This window comes from Fukomys damarensis, unplaced genomic scaffold, assembly GCF_012274545.1.
Source record: "Fukomys damarensis isolate Sample0158 unplaced genomic scaffold, DMR_v1.0_HiC HiC_scaffold_15, whole genome shotgun sequence".
In the NCBI taxonomy this organism is placed as follows: Eukaryota; Metazoa; Chordata; class Mammalia; order Rodentia; family Bathyergidae; genus Fukomys; species Fukomys damarensis.
The window spans coordinates 45,391,753-45,407,686 of record NW_022900927.1 but is presented as its reverse complement, the minus strand read 5'-3'; the positions used below and the strand labels follow the sequence as shown (position 1 = coordinate 45,407,686).

The 15,934-nt window shown below is 33.2% G+C and overlaps 1 protein-coding gene and 1 pseudogene across 3 annotated transcripts in view; both read right to left on the bottom strand.

The window, feature by feature from the left end:
- The window catches only part of Mettl25 (methyltransferase like 25), a 101,898-nt gene that overhangs the window by 65,183 nt on the left and 20,781 nt on the right, over nucleotides 1-15,934 (bottom strand). The gene's annotated exons all lie outside the window — the stretch shown is intronic.
- Nucleotides 15,172-15,310, bottom strand: LOC117286219 (annotated as a pseudogene).

Genomic DNA, 15,934 nt, shown 5'->3' with positions numbered 1-15,934 from the left:
ATATATATATGTATGTATATATAGGCTTATTACTCTATTTCTACTCCCTAGGATGTAAAGGATCCAAGAGTAGGAACTTTTTTTTAAATCCATCTCTGCTCCTATCTACTATATTCTATATACTGTATTTGACAAATATTTTATGAAAATGGGTAAATAAATGAATGGATGGTTACATTTAGTTTACTTTTGGTGACAAAAATCTAAATGCTGTACATATACATGTATATGCATATGAACATGCATAAAAAGAAATGTATAAGGACAGTATCATTGTGGGCAGTGATGCTAAATGAGGACTTTCATTTTCATTGTATACATCTGTATACTGTTAGAATCTTACAGTGAGAATAGACACTACTTTGAAGGGTAAATGTATATATGTTGCTTAATATTTTGAATTTATTCATAGATAAAACTTCTTGATTAAAGTGTCTTTTCTTTGTAGCACATGCAGCTATGTCACTGGGTAATACTGTTACCATAAAAATAAAGTTTAAATTGATAGGTATCTTACAGTCTTTCAAAAATATATTTAAAAAAAACAAGTCAAGCATGTATTATTTAACAGTCATTTTACCTCATTTTTAAGGTTTAGTCTTTGTCCTATGCTATTCTCTTTAAGAATTCTCTAGGCTTCTTTAAAAATGTTCTTCCAGGGTATTAAAGACTTGTAAGTATAGACCAATACATTCTCAAGTAAAGATGGCATTTCTGTTTTAATTGTAAGTTTAAACATCCATTTTCCATCTTAAGAGTTTTAAAGTTTCAAAATTAGCATGACAGGTTATGAGACAGTTCTATGAGAATTGCTTGATTTTCATTTCAGCTCTGCTTTTCTAACTTCAATTAAATCATTTCAGCTTTTAAGTGAGGTCAAGTGTATGCAGCCTTCAAAATAAAGGATAAATATGGAATTATAAAGATGTCTGAACTACTAATTACTGATTTCTCAAATATATTATAACAAAGGATAAAATATAGTAAGATAATTATATAAATCAGGTTTATACTCTTCAGCATTAATAGTAAATATAATAAAGTGAGGAATACATTTAAAACAGTGTAATCAGAAAGTGAAAATGGGGCTGGGGATTTGGCCCAGTTGTTTCACCACTTGCCTTGCAAGCACAAGGGCCTGAGTTCAATCCCTGGTTATCACAAAAAAACAAAATCAAAAACAAGGAAGCTAATTTAAAAGTAGGCAAGTTCTAAAAATTGCCCTATCTCCTAAAATAATTAGAAAAACATGGGTATAAAAATTTAATAAGTTAAAAACACAGTTTATATATAGATGTTAACAATTATTCAAGTTGTAAAGGAGGTACTAGAGAAAGATCCTAGAACTTAAGACATTTAAAGAAAATCAGTGTAATGCTTTATGTCCATGGTAATTGATCCATTATATAAATATGGATTGAGCCCTTACTGGTATTTTCTTTCTGTTTTCACCAGAATGCATCTTTAAATCACTGAGATAGATTCTGTACATGGACTTTTGCTTCAGAGATGATTCTAAAGAAGATACTTGGTAATGGCAAAATAGTAATTTGACTATTGGAAAACAGTAAAAGAATTTTATTATCTCTGATATGTTTCCCTATGGACCATGTAAGATGTGATGGTTGATTTTTTTCTCAACTTGGCTAGTCACAGCAAGCCCATATTTGGTTAAATATTATTTCTGGATATGTTCATGAGGGGGTTTCAGGAAGCCATTCATATGTGACTTGAGACTGAGTAAAGAAGACTCTGCTCCATTGTGAATGGGAATCATCCAATCCATTGGACAGAAAGGTGGAGAAGGGTTCAATTCTCTAACTGACCTTGAGATGAGACAACTGTGTTCTCCTACCTTTGCATTGGGACTTAGACCACCAATACTCCTGGCTCTCATGTCTTCAGACTCAGTCTGGAATGTAAATCACTGGGTCTCCTGGGTCTTAAGTCTGCATAACATGGTTCTTTTTAGCCTCCACAACCATATGACTCAATTCTTTACAGTAAATCCTATTACACATGTGTATATGTATATATATATGGAAATCCTGACTAAAACATTAGCCATGTATAGCACTATTTATAACATGCTTTTTTCTGCTGGTCATTCCTACTAATGCTTCCATCATATGATCAGTGCTTTAATGTCACACTTATTTGTTAATTAAAAGTGCAAGCTGGGTATGAAATCTCAAAATGTGTGTGTGTGTATGGGTGTGAACACAAAATAAAAAGGTATACATAAAATTACTAAGCATCAAAGTTACATTAAAATATTATCTGTGAATCAGTCCAGGTAGTACTGTCTTGATGTTTTTGTGAATGACAAACAGAATGCCACAGCCCAGATACTGAGGGAAAATACTGCATTGGTCTAGTAAATACTGTAATAACTGCTCCTCTATGGAGAGTCTCACTGTGTGTGACAGGTTCCCCTTGCTGCTTTTTATGAAAGAATTTATATTGAGGCACATATGGGACACTTGAGACCATCTTTATACTAATTTATATATCATGTTGTAACCTTATTCTACGAAAATTTCATGATTGTGCCAAACCGAAAATGAGGAAAATTTAGACAACTTGTTTTTAATTGATTTACCATGGGGAAAAAATGTAAGAACACCATGTTTTTAGCAAAATAAGTTTGATGTGCATTTGCTCTGCAATGTCCAAATCCACATCCATACATAAAATCAGGAGACTACAGCTAGTTTTTTAAAAGTCTGTTTTATATTAGTTTGACAGTCAACTCTTTATGAATTTCTCTCAGCTTTGCTTTCATATTACTTCATATTCAAAACATAAATGATTTTTCTTTATTACTTCTTTTAAGTGGATATATTAATTTTCTATTTTAGATTTAATCACATTCTTGTCTTATTTACCATGAACATAAGAACTTATGCAAAATAAACTCAATAGGTATGTGGTTCAAAACCATTTTATGTTAATCACAAAAATAATGAGGTTCAAATTAAAAAAAGAAAGAGGCAAATTGTATTAAGGATCCATTTTTAAATATTGCTAGGCAGCCAAAAGATGCCCTGGAGCAAAAATAAAATCAGTGCCAACATTCTCAAAAGTATACAGCTCACTGAAGATCACATACAGCTGTCAGTGTGAGGTAATTGTACAAAGAATGCCAAGTACATCTAGAAATCTCTGTATCCATCTCATATTAATTGGCAATAATTTTTCTGTGACATAGGTCCAGAAAATAGCAAAGAAGAATGTGATATCATAATAAAAGCTTATGAACAGCTAAATCTACAAGGCTGGAAGTGCAGAATATTTATCTACTCTAAGACTGCAAAGAACAATACCTAGAATAGCATCCTAGAAACATTTTTCAAGCTGAAGCATATCCTGACAGTTTCCCACTGAATTAATAAGCTAGCTAATAATCTTACTGATAGCTAAGAAAATAAAAATTTAAATATGTATTTGCTATAATTTATTATTTTACTTCTTAAAAGCCAGACATATAAAACTTTAGGAGATACAATACTTATGGCCATTAGTATAGCTGTATAGATTTTAAAAGTGTTTTTTGAAAACATATTATTATCCAAATATGCATAATCACAGAAATAAAGAAGAGTGTTTGTGGGGCTGGGGATTTAGCTCAGTGGTTCTGGTGCCTGCCTTGCAAGTGCAAGGACCTGAGTTCGATCCCCAGTACCAAAAACAAAGAAGAGTGTTTGTCTATACAAAATGAATATAGTTAAAAAAAAAGATGCATACTATAAACTAAGTAGCAATGTCTTGACAAAAGTGAGGTTCAGTTTAAGCAACAGGCACATTTTGGAAAGCTGCTTACTAGTCACAGTATAGCATCAGAGCCACAGATGCATCATGTAATGAACCCATTTCTTTGTTTCACTAATTTACAGATAAACTGCAAAGGCCACTTGATTTATCCCAAAGTCGTAGCACAGCAGGGACAGAATGAGAACTCTCATCAGTCAAAATATTTCTATGCAGTGCTTTTTTGTATTTCTGTGGACATTCAGAAATCTCGATCTCTATCTATGTCCCCTGTATAACTTACACATAACCTAACACTGCACTGTGGGTGACAAGGCACATAATGCATGATATTTATATACAACAAATTATGACATTAGAGCACCTAAACACTGTATTACCACTGTTTTCACTATAACAAAATCTATTCCAATGTACATTTCTTTAAATCTTTTCATTTAGATATCCTCAATGTCTTGTAAAGTGGAGAGCAAATACTCAGTTTGATGAGTGTCTTTTAAATCTAAATATAATTCTATATTGAATAAATATTTAGTGATGCTGTCATTGCCCAATGTTATTACTAAATTAGCTGTGTTTCCATAATTTTAGAGTCCTCATTTTAACTTTAGATTGGTTTTAAATCAGAGGAGCTGATAAAAATTTTTCATATCCCAATTTCAAAATTCTTGATAAAATACTGATGTGGTATGGAAAGGATAACATAGAACTCAATCAAAACAGATGATATGAATAATAATCTATCATATATAATTTGTTTTAAGTTATATTTTGTCTGTTTTAAAAATTTTATTTCTCAAACTTTACAATAAAACTCCCAGAAAAAACTGTAGTAATGAATATGTAATGTAACAGTAATATTTTAGTAAACAAACTAAAATATTTTCTCTTTATTTTCAGAAATTTATAATTTTGAAAGATTCATTCGAGAAGTTGAAGTCCTTATGTGTAAAAGGAAACAAACTTAGGAAGACATAAATATTCCTTTATACAGTATTTGTGAGGCAGAAATAGCATAGAGGAAAGGTGTGCTAGGGCGAAGATGCATAGTTCATGGCAACTGGGAAGCAGAGCCGGGGTATACGACCAGAGAAGAAAGACGTCAGGGACCATAGTGGTACATACCTTGGTTCACAAACAACTTTTTCCATGATTCTGGTCACAAACTGAATTGAATGAGAACTGAATCAAATTCAATGTCAACCTATAGGGAAATTTGATTAAGCTCTTATCCAATTTCTTTTGCATCCAGAATTGTGGGGAAAATTAAATTTATGAAGCAAAGTACCACTGTATAGTACCCAAGGTCATGCTTTGATGATGGACCAAGACATACTTGAAAGTGTGTTTGATTAATTTCCTAGGTATTTATTAATCCAGTCAAGTTTACTTATGATGATTAATAGTCACTGCAGTATACAGCCAGTACAGTGGTGGACCTGGCTTTTAGTGTCTACAGAGATAGCTGATAAATACATCTCTTCACAATTGAACATTTAGTGACATCATGTTTCTAGCCTGAAATTGGCCAACCTGGATATATTTACACCATGGAAATCAGGAAATACTACATATGAGAACTTCTATGGAGTCAATCATTAAACATTTATCATCACACCATTAGCCATTAATGGGTCATGAAATCTATTACTGGATTGTGACCAACATTTTATAATTTTAAAGGAAAGGAAAAAAATGTCAACCTGCATTGTTGTAAAATGTTGTACTGTAAAATTAAGTACCTACTAACAAATATTAACCAAAATTTTAAAAAGTACTTTTTGAAAATTTTAAGCATCAGTTTTATATTTCTATCTCTGTACTACTAGGTAGTGATGTAAAATGTACTTTTTAATGTGGGTCTGAGTCAAAAAATGTTATACCACCACTATAATTAAGAGAAAACATATAATTTTCTTCCATAAACATGTTTTACAATTTTTATGGTCAAAGATCTCATGCTTGGGAGATGAAATAAAAACTTTATAGTTAATAGCGGAGTACTTGGAGGTTTGTTTCTTCTCAAGAAATACTGAAGAGAGTTCGTGATTATAATAGAATGATCTTATATGTAGATTTAAAAATATATAAGACCTGTATTTTGTCAAAGTAACTATTTCTTCTCAAAAATGTTTAATCAAATATCTTGTTTTAACCAGTGATGAATCAGTATTTTAAAAAATATATAAGATTTCATGTCATTCCCATTATGAGTGCCTATTACATACCAGATATAATGAGTGTTAGGCATTAAAAGAAAAGATAAGCTTTTTATCTCAGAGGACCTCAGAGTCAATTGTGAGAGATAAATACTAAACAAACCATGATTGAATAACCTGGTGTGTTCCAAAGTTCAAGAATGTCCAAAGAAATAATCCTCTCTTCTTACTTTTTTCAGCCTCAAAAAGGACACAAAAGAGTGGATATATAGGGAAAAATGAAGGAAGATGGGAGGACAAGAATAGAGAAAGAAAAAAAGGATGTTTCTGCAAATGCTGTTAGTAGGCTACTCAAAAGTCATTTCTACACATTTATACTTTGCCTGCTTCACAAAAGAAGCTAAAAAACTAAAATATTCACATTTTCAGATTCCCTTGAACCTAAAACTTACCTGTGAACTAGCTCAACACAATGAAACATGAACAATTCCTTAAAAATTTTAGACAAAAATTTTTGCCCTCCTTGACCAAAGGAGAGGGATGATTAAGGAAAAAATGTCTACCTGTGCCCACTTCTAAGACATGACAATAACAATTGCAGTGATCATCTTGTAACCTGGAGAGGAAAGCCTAAATGTGAACCTAGTACCCTATGTTACCGAACCAGTGAACTAACCCTAAAACTGTTACCCACTAACTTTTGGCTACGTCAAGTAATTAAATAACTTTACTGCTTATGCCACTTTAAAACACTATCTTCTTTCTTTCTAAGACATGACTCTTTAGGAGTCATATAATATAAAGCCTGCCAGGTATGGCAGTCCACCCCTATAATCTCAGCACTCAGGAGGCTGAGGCAGAAAGATCACTGTGAGTTTGAGGCCTGTAAGCACAACCTGGTGGGTGACTCTGGTTGGAGATCAGGAGATGAGAATGCTGATGAAAATGCAGACCAGTCTAGGAGGTTCATAGGCCTTGTGTATTACGCTCTGGCAAAAACTTGGTCTACATTTTGCCTGGGTCCTTTAGATTGAGATTAACAGTTCTGGACTAACTGATTTGGTGGGGGAATTCAAAGACAGCCCAACATTCAGTCTGTGGTATGGATACTGCTGCTCACTTATAGCCAGGTTTACAGTGAAAACTGGGGTCAAAAAGCAGAGCAGAAAAATTTTTTGAATGTAAATTTCGATCCGGAAGGAACTATGTGTAGAGTTGGAGCCAAAGAAGGTGTGGCTGCTAGGGTGTTTAGTGCCATTACAAAAAAACCAAATACTTTAAAAGAGAAAGATGCTGAAGGCTCTCAGAAGTTAGTAAGACCCCACCTATCATAGGCTCAAAGGTACAAAAGTACCTTGGGACCTCTGCTCAACAAGAACCTCATAAGGAACTGGTTCCATAGAACTCCTTTCACTCTACTCACTTTAAGGCACTTTGAGGCTGCCTGGCTACTGCTCCTGCTTAAAGTGGACCTGGCATTGTCCACAAGATACTGGTTTTACTGGAATGCAGAATGCAAGAGTTGTGGGGTATGGAAGATTTCAGACAGATTTCAAAGGAAGGCCTGGGACACCAGGCAATGAGCCCCTGAGAGCGCAATGTGTTTAACTGTGGGAATGGAGCTAAAGGTATAGGGGACCTCAGAAAGTTGAAGGTTCCAGGATGGCAGAATATCTGTGAGGAAAGCTGCAGGCCATGAGCGGATTCAGCCTAAGAAAGAGGTTGTGTGAGCTGCAACAAGCAAGACCATAAAGGTGGGGCCATCCAAACCCTTTAGAACTCACATTTTACCACTGTACACTCCAGACACTAAATATGGAGCCACAGAACTTAATGTTTCCCATGCTTGGTCCAAGTTTTGCTTTGGTCCGATTCTTTTCTATCCCCTTATTCTTTCCTTTTGGAATTGGAAGGCTTACAAGCATGTGCCACTATGCCTGGCTGAATATTTCAAATGAAGAACCATGATATTCAATTTAAAATAAATACTGAAATATTAGTAAAGCTTAGGAAAAATGTATACTCTATAAAGCACCACAATAAAGCCATTTCTGGTATTTTTGTTCTTTTAGGGACTACTAGCTTATTACAAAAAACATTCAAAAGCAGTTTAACTGCTGAAATTAGCTGTATCTTTCTGTATAATACAATACTTAATTTAATGCTAATTAGTTAATTCTGCCTTAGCAGTTTTTAATACATTTACTAAATACCTAAAAGGTACCAAAATGTAAGACAAGCTTAAAACAGTATATTTCTATTTTCAAATAATACTCTCAATATGATTTTTCTTCAACTCCTAGATACCATTTTAGAGGAATTATATCTAAACTTAAAGCAATGAAATCAAGTTTTAAAACAGCCAAAAAGATTAATTTTCCAATCTCTTCACTCAAAATTCCTACAGGTGGTATAAAATATACTAGGAGAAGTATCATTTACGTTTGACAAATTTCTTTTTGAAATAACACCACACTGAAAGATGTGACCCTCTGCTAGCAAAAATTAAGTAAATATGTAAATTGAGGAAGTCATGGGATATTCACCTTATTGCTTTATAATACATAAAGGCAGAGGGTAAACACAAAATCAAGTTGTGGGCTTTCAAGAGCTGTGCCACTGAAATCTGGGCTCTGCAATACTTGGAGTGCACTAATAGTAATAGAAGACTCCCAGGTAATAAGCAGGAAGAAGCACATGAAGCAAAATTCCGTGCCTTGACAAGGACTGTTCCTCATAGAGTGTCCTATTAAAGCAAGAGGAAGAGCTCTATGAAACCACCTGATGTGTCTGAAATCACCCTTTCTCTATTCCTACACTTTAATCACTGAATAGTCATTCAAACTAATAGTAAAAGTAAAATCACCTTTATATCTTTCAGCCTGGATCTGAAAAGATTAATATTTTCTGGTAGAATACATTTTAAGCCAATGTAGGCAGATACAGATAACTCTGTTAAACCCAAGAAACACATACAAATGACTGAAAATTAATATTCTTGTCTTGTGTTCAGTTTTAAGAGAAAACAAAAATAGAAACTTCTAGAAGTCATGTTTTTCATATCTTATTTATAAGAATTGTGTCTCATACCCAATACTAAGTCAATGGACTCAACATAATTTAGAGTAACTGAAATTCATTTAACTCTGATACCAGAGAAGGGTTAAATTTCACCTGTAACTGATGACTGAACAAAATTTTGGCTCAGTGGGCAAGAAAGAAAACAATGTATGGATCTGAGTCAGTAACCAGGGTGTCTTGCATAGCCTTTTATGAGAAAATCAAGTTATAGTGAGACTTTTAAAAAGTTTTTCTGTCTACCTTTATTTCAACTTAATCACAATAATAATCAATATTAAGACAAAATATTGACACAGTTCAAACTTGGGAAAACATATATTCTATAAACCACTACAATAAAACAATTTCTGGTATTCTCTTAGACATTACTAGCTTATAATATTAAAAAAGTAGTTTTAAAACACATGGTACAAATTCAGTATTTATAATGACTGAAAGAGCTTGGGGGCATATTTGAAAACTGGCATTCATGACAGACCACCTCTATGGTCTACCACAGTGCTATTGGGTAAATATATTCATGTAAAATGCATATTGTTTACAAAATAAGTATCATTATAAAGAGTTGCAGTGCAGAGACTAGAAATTTTTACTATACTATGTTAGACTATTAATAACTCAAACTTACATCCCAAGGGGCAATAATGCCCCAATTCAAACTTAAAAACAGCTGTGCAAATACAGTGAGGGAAAGGGTCAGGTATGTAATATATAAAGTGAAGAATATATGACATATTTGAGCATTTGGGGACAGAACTCCAGTTTGGGAACAGAACTCTAGTGCTTGATATATAACATGAAATACGCTGAACTTATTATACATGTACAACATTTGCCCTTTAAGTTATTTTAATGTATTGGCCAAACTATATAGTGATATAGAATTTCTATTTTAGTAAAGAATACTAGGACTATACAGTATACATTATACACATGAAATAAAACTCACAGTCTATAGACAATAAGGATGGCCAATAAATAGCTGAAAATAAAACCTGTTTGCCACTTAAGCCTTCATACACAGACACACACAAACAAACACACACACACACCACGTCTATATCTGCTCATCAATAAAGTTATCAAAATCCTAGTGGTATCCATAATTATCTTTGCTTGCTTTAGATTTTACTTCCTCTTGAATTTGTCTAGCTTCTAACTCTTAACTTCATTCCATATTTAGGAATCAATTTCCAGCCCTTTTGGATCTATGCCTGGTTTCTTAAGGTTTTTATATGCGCTCTATGTATTTCAAGGACTTTGTTTTGAGTTAATTACTCCAGCACTCTGAACTCTGATTTTAATAAACCTTGCTGAGGCCCTGTGGGTTCAACTTTTGGTCTGGACTGGTAAAATGGCATCTGACTAGAGCCCACCTAAGTTTGCACGGGTGGAGGTGAAATAAATTTATACTGGTCAAGCATTTGAGTTCTTGAACATATTTCTACAAATCATCCTCAGAATTCTGTATGTTCCTCAATAATCATAATAAATATTTGGTTTTCAACTAGACTGCTCTCCAGAATTACCCATGGAGCATCTTTAAAAATATATATTCAAGTATGACACCTAAAAATTATAATTCAGAGGATCAAATACAAGTAGGCAGCACACTAAACATGACAAATTTGATTCTGCTGGGCAGCCAGAGTTAAGAAATATTAGTTATAAAAACTAATATTTTCTCTTTTTTCTCACAGTACAGATAAATGGTAACAAATGTGGAAATGGAGTATGACAAAGAAAAAAGGTAGGAAGCAACATTTTCTATCTGACTTTTGAGATGAAAAAATGGGGCAGTCCTGTGCTTTTATTATTCCTAGCACTTAGTTTCTTCTCTTTCTTCTTATCTCTGGGCTTGCCAACTCTTTTCCTGACCTCTAAAATATTGGAGGGTACTCATATTGCATGTTATCTGCAATCCATTTCATCCTACCACCAAGTCTTCTTTCCTCATGCTTATTCTTTGCTTTTTCTGACAAGCAAACTCCCCATCCTCTGTTCCCTTCAGGTCTATGTGAGGAAAGCAAGTCACACTGAGACAATGCTGTTTGCTCTCTCTCACTGGAGCCTAGCATTGTCTGTTTGATCATATCAATGATTCTTGGTGGATAAGATATTTTTGACAAAAATGGCTTAGCATGAATTGACTATAGCTACAGAAAGGGGAAAATCGAGTTTGTAGCTGCCACTCTGTTGTGACAAACTTTCCCAATACTTTTTTATGTAATCCTGAGGTAAAAAATGTCTATCAACACACAATGAATAATGGAAAGTTTTACATAAAAAAAATGCAAAACTGCCTTTAACCATGCAAAATCCAAAACCAATGCTTGAAAATATGTTAACAGAGACTTCCATTGCTAGCATGCGAAAACATGATGGTAGTTATTTGGTTCAACTGATTTACTGAGAATACTAAAAAATTATTTTATGGAATGACTGAGAACTAAATAAATAAACTAAGTAAGCCAAGAAGAGAGTTTGGGAAAACAGGTTATGAAGTAAACTGAAATGACAAAGGAAGTTTTAGGTGCTCTAAAAAATGTGTGCCTTTCTACCCAATGAAATGAATGTAAGAATTATTACTGTTTCAGAGAAAGAGGAAGAATGCAACAGGTCAAAAGACAACGACAAAAAAAAAAAAAAGATAGAGACCAGGAAAGTCGAAGAGAAGGAAATTTGACTTTAAATCCTTACCACTCTGTCTTGTTTATTCTGCCTGCAATACCCTTCCTACTTCCTTGTCTGATTAAGTTCTATTGATCTTTCAAGATAAAATGGGTATGGAAATACTGGAATATACTTTTAACCCCCAAGACTCAGCTATATGCTACATGTCTGTAAAATGGCACAAGTACAATATACTATTCTAGAACAACTGTTTTACATATTTTATATGTTCTTTGGCCTATTAGTATGGTTTTCAATTTGTATAAATATGAAGGATCTGGGGATTTAGCTCAGTGGTGTGCCACCTGCCTCACAAGTGCAAGGCCCTGAGTTCAATTCCCGAACCAAAAAACCAAAAAACCAACCAATTTTTATATATGATAATTAATTTTATAAGGTCTTATAAGGTAAATGAATCTGATGCTGGAAAAATAAAGGGGGGCTGGGGGAAAGAAGAGAACTGAAATATGTTTCATGCATGTGCCAATTCCCTTCAACGAAATCATGAGATTCTGCAAATACATATTAAGTCAAAATGAAAAAAAAATAAGTCAAATATTATCAAAATAAAGTAATATCCTATCTTAAAGCATTTATTACACTATTTTAAAACTAATATTTGAAGATAAGAAAACAAAGATGAACATAGGTACTACATTTTGTGTTCTCTAAAATTTACACTGAACAGTGGGGCTAAGGGTGTAGCTCACTGGTACAGCTCTTCCTTTTTTCTTTTGGTACCAGGGATCAAACTCAGGTTCTTGCAATTATGAGGCAGGCAGCGGAACCACTGAGCTAAATTCCTGGCCCGGTATACCTCTTTCTCCCCACACCCCATTAATTTAATTGGTACATTTAAAACAAACAATACGGTTACATTTATCATTGGGATCTTGTACCTTTACATGACAGATCTTGGTTCTTATTTCTTCCCCATACCCCTGCCCTCCCTTCACCCCTTCACCCTTCCCTATTTACAAAGACTGTTTTCATTTTTTCTTTTCCCTTATTTCCTTTCCCCTCCCTTTCCCACTTCCTCTTCAGCCATTTTCTTCCTATTTCACATTTGAGTTCCTTCCTCTGTACTACAAAACAAGCAAATTAAAAAACAAAACCTAATTAGCTAATATTCACCTAAATTGCTGAATCTTGTATTGGTCACCTAACATTAAAATAAAATTGTTTTATAGGTTCTTTATGGACTATAAAAACAACAACAACTACAACAATGAAACAAAACAGTCATTTACAGTGAAATGACTGTTTACTAAGATTTGGTTTACAAAGAATACCACCACTTTAAACAAATATTAACTATTTAGGACTGTATAAATATAGAATATGAAAGGTCGTGAAATCATTCAAAATATCAAGGAAATCTTCACTGTACTCATAAGAAATGAGCACTTAAATATACTATGTGGCAAAAGTAATGGAATAGTTTATATGTTCCTCTAAAACATAGGAACAGGGAATGTATATATTCTTTGTTCTAAAAGATACACAAGAAACCAATGAAGTGTAGACTTTGTATTTTCATGTTTTCTATGTTTTTTTATATTTTCTAGTCTAAATTATTTCACAAACATTTTTTAAAGGTACAAACAACTATTATCCAGTGCCTTTCAAAGAGCTTTTAAAAATGTTCTCTGAGGGTACAGATGGTCTCTTACATGCTGTTGTATTACTACCACTTCAAACAGAGGGGAACGCAGTTGAGGTTTGATGAATGGTTATTGAACCAAACTGTTTGTCATTCACTTGAGTTTCTTATCTCTTTCCCAAACTACTGACTTTTCATAGGGCCTGCCCCAATTATCATTTATTGGGCATAAAATACTAAAGATAGTGCCTTGAAATAGCTGCTGAATAAATGTTTGCTCAATTCAATCAGTATTTTACGTGTATGAAATGTAGCTGCCAAGACTGGGAAGAGTAATTTTTCTATTCCTAGTCAGTTATTTTTAATAATTTGTTCAACACACATTATACAGACATTCATCTACACCAATCATGTTTAAGTCAATAAGCTTATTCTGAAGATACAAAAATGAATAAAATGTATTCTCTATACTCTGAATGCTCATCAATCTATCAAATTTTTCCTTAGCAGGAAATGGGAGTGACAATGGGTGAGTGCACCAATCATGCTTCTCTCTTTAGCTCTTCGAAGTCCTCTTTATCTAGCATGTATATTTAAATTCATTTTAATTATATATGGTCAGTGAATACTCAACAGTTTAATGGAATAATATATTTGAAAAGGTAACTGAAGAATGACATAAAATGGATTAGCAAAGGAGTAACTATTTCAATTTCCTAATTTTCTTTAATCCTGGCAAGCAGTACCTTCCAATCTCTTTATGAATGGGACTGAAGAACTAGGTATCAGATGAAACATGCACTATTGATAGCTCCTGGTTATCTTAAAATAATGACTTGTTACATATTTGATGAAAATCTGACAGAAGAAATAAAGTTATTTATAACGTACAATTACATAACAAAGTTTAAATACGAATTAGGAAATAAATATCTTGAATCAGCAGGACCAGGTCTGAGGATCACTCTAGAGGGGAACAGGGTAGGGAAATCAAAGTGTGATAGTGAGTAAAGGACTCTGCCAACAAAGAAGGAAATCTTCTTGGTGCGTAAATACTGAGACAAGGTCTGAGACCCTGTGGTACAGAACACTGGCTGCTAGGGTCCAAAAGGACCAGAGATGGCAGCCTTAATTATAAAGTACTGCCAGAAGAAGCTAGCAAGGCACAAGGAGAGGCATTGTTGGTGTCAGTGATGTTAAAATAAAAGAAGAAAGCAGGCAGCTCAAAGTAAAGATCTAGTAATACAGGTGGTGGGTGTCTCTAAATGTAAACACATCAAGCATCTACATCTGTCTCTAAATTGGGCCAATTGCTAAACACATCTCACCTTATGTACAGAATATAAGGCCCTTGAACTAAGAATGAAATTATCCCAAAAGCCAATGTTTTCTTACATCAAATCTTGTGCTACTACTGATTAAGGGAAATTTAAAAAACTGTAGAGTTGTGACTGCATTAAAGATTTTTACTTTTACTTTTTAAGAAAAGATATATAAAATACTATAAGACAATATAAATATTTAAATATATAATTTAGTATAAGTACTTTTTTCTAAGTTCACTTTTCCCCCTAATTTTTATCTTAAAATTTCTGTACTTTGTATGACAAGTATCCATGCATTCTCTCTAAATTAAGCTAGTGTATGTTAAATTTTTGTCAATTTTTTCTCATTGTATTTCTATATATTCCTAATTTTACTCTATGTACCTTTCTTCTAAGATATTTCTCAAAATCCTGACAAAATAATTCTAATTTGATTAATTCACAAAAATCTTTGCCAGTTTTACAGATGGATTCTCTTTCACCCAGATTCATTTCAGTATAGTTATACAATTATAAATTTTATGTCATAGATATAACCAAGTGAAAAATAGTCAAAATTTCATATTCATATGAGTTTTAATACAGAGAAAAATAATGACTAATACCATCCTATGTATACAAATTTCTGACCTAAAAATTCTTAGCAAGGAACACTGAAGATTCTACACTTGATCTTAGCCAAAAGGCCGAGAAGCGATGAGGAACACTGAAGATTGATATAAGACATTATTAAAATATAAAAAAAGAACTGCTAATATTAATAGACTAAATATATAATCTGAAACTGCAGCTTTGAAATCATATCTCATGGAAAGATATAACACATAAAATACACCACAAAGAGGTAGGTTATTTCAGGAACTACTATGGATGAAGGGTCGTAATGTGCTTAAAATCCCTGTCAACCTACTCTGTACTCTGTTTTGCAAGGCCTTCTGAGTCTGAGAGCACAGTAACAATACTATTATTTTAATGCAATCATAGTCTTGCAGTTTTCTAAAATTCTAGTACGCTGACTCTTGCATTAACTTTTTTCCCCTAGAAATAGCAATATTCCTTCAGAAATGGAGAAAGCTTTGAAGATGAAAACAAACTTTAAAACTCTTATTTTCATGAAAAAATAACTTTACTATGTCATTAAAAGTATAATTCATTTTTATATAACTCATATTTTTTAAAACTGAAGTTCTTTAAAATATAAATTACATAAAAATTTCAGATATTTGCCGGGAATTTAGCTAAGTTGGTGCTGCCACCTGCCTCCCAAGCCCAAGAACCCAAATTCAATCCCTGGTACCAAAAAAAAAAAAAAAAAAAAAAAA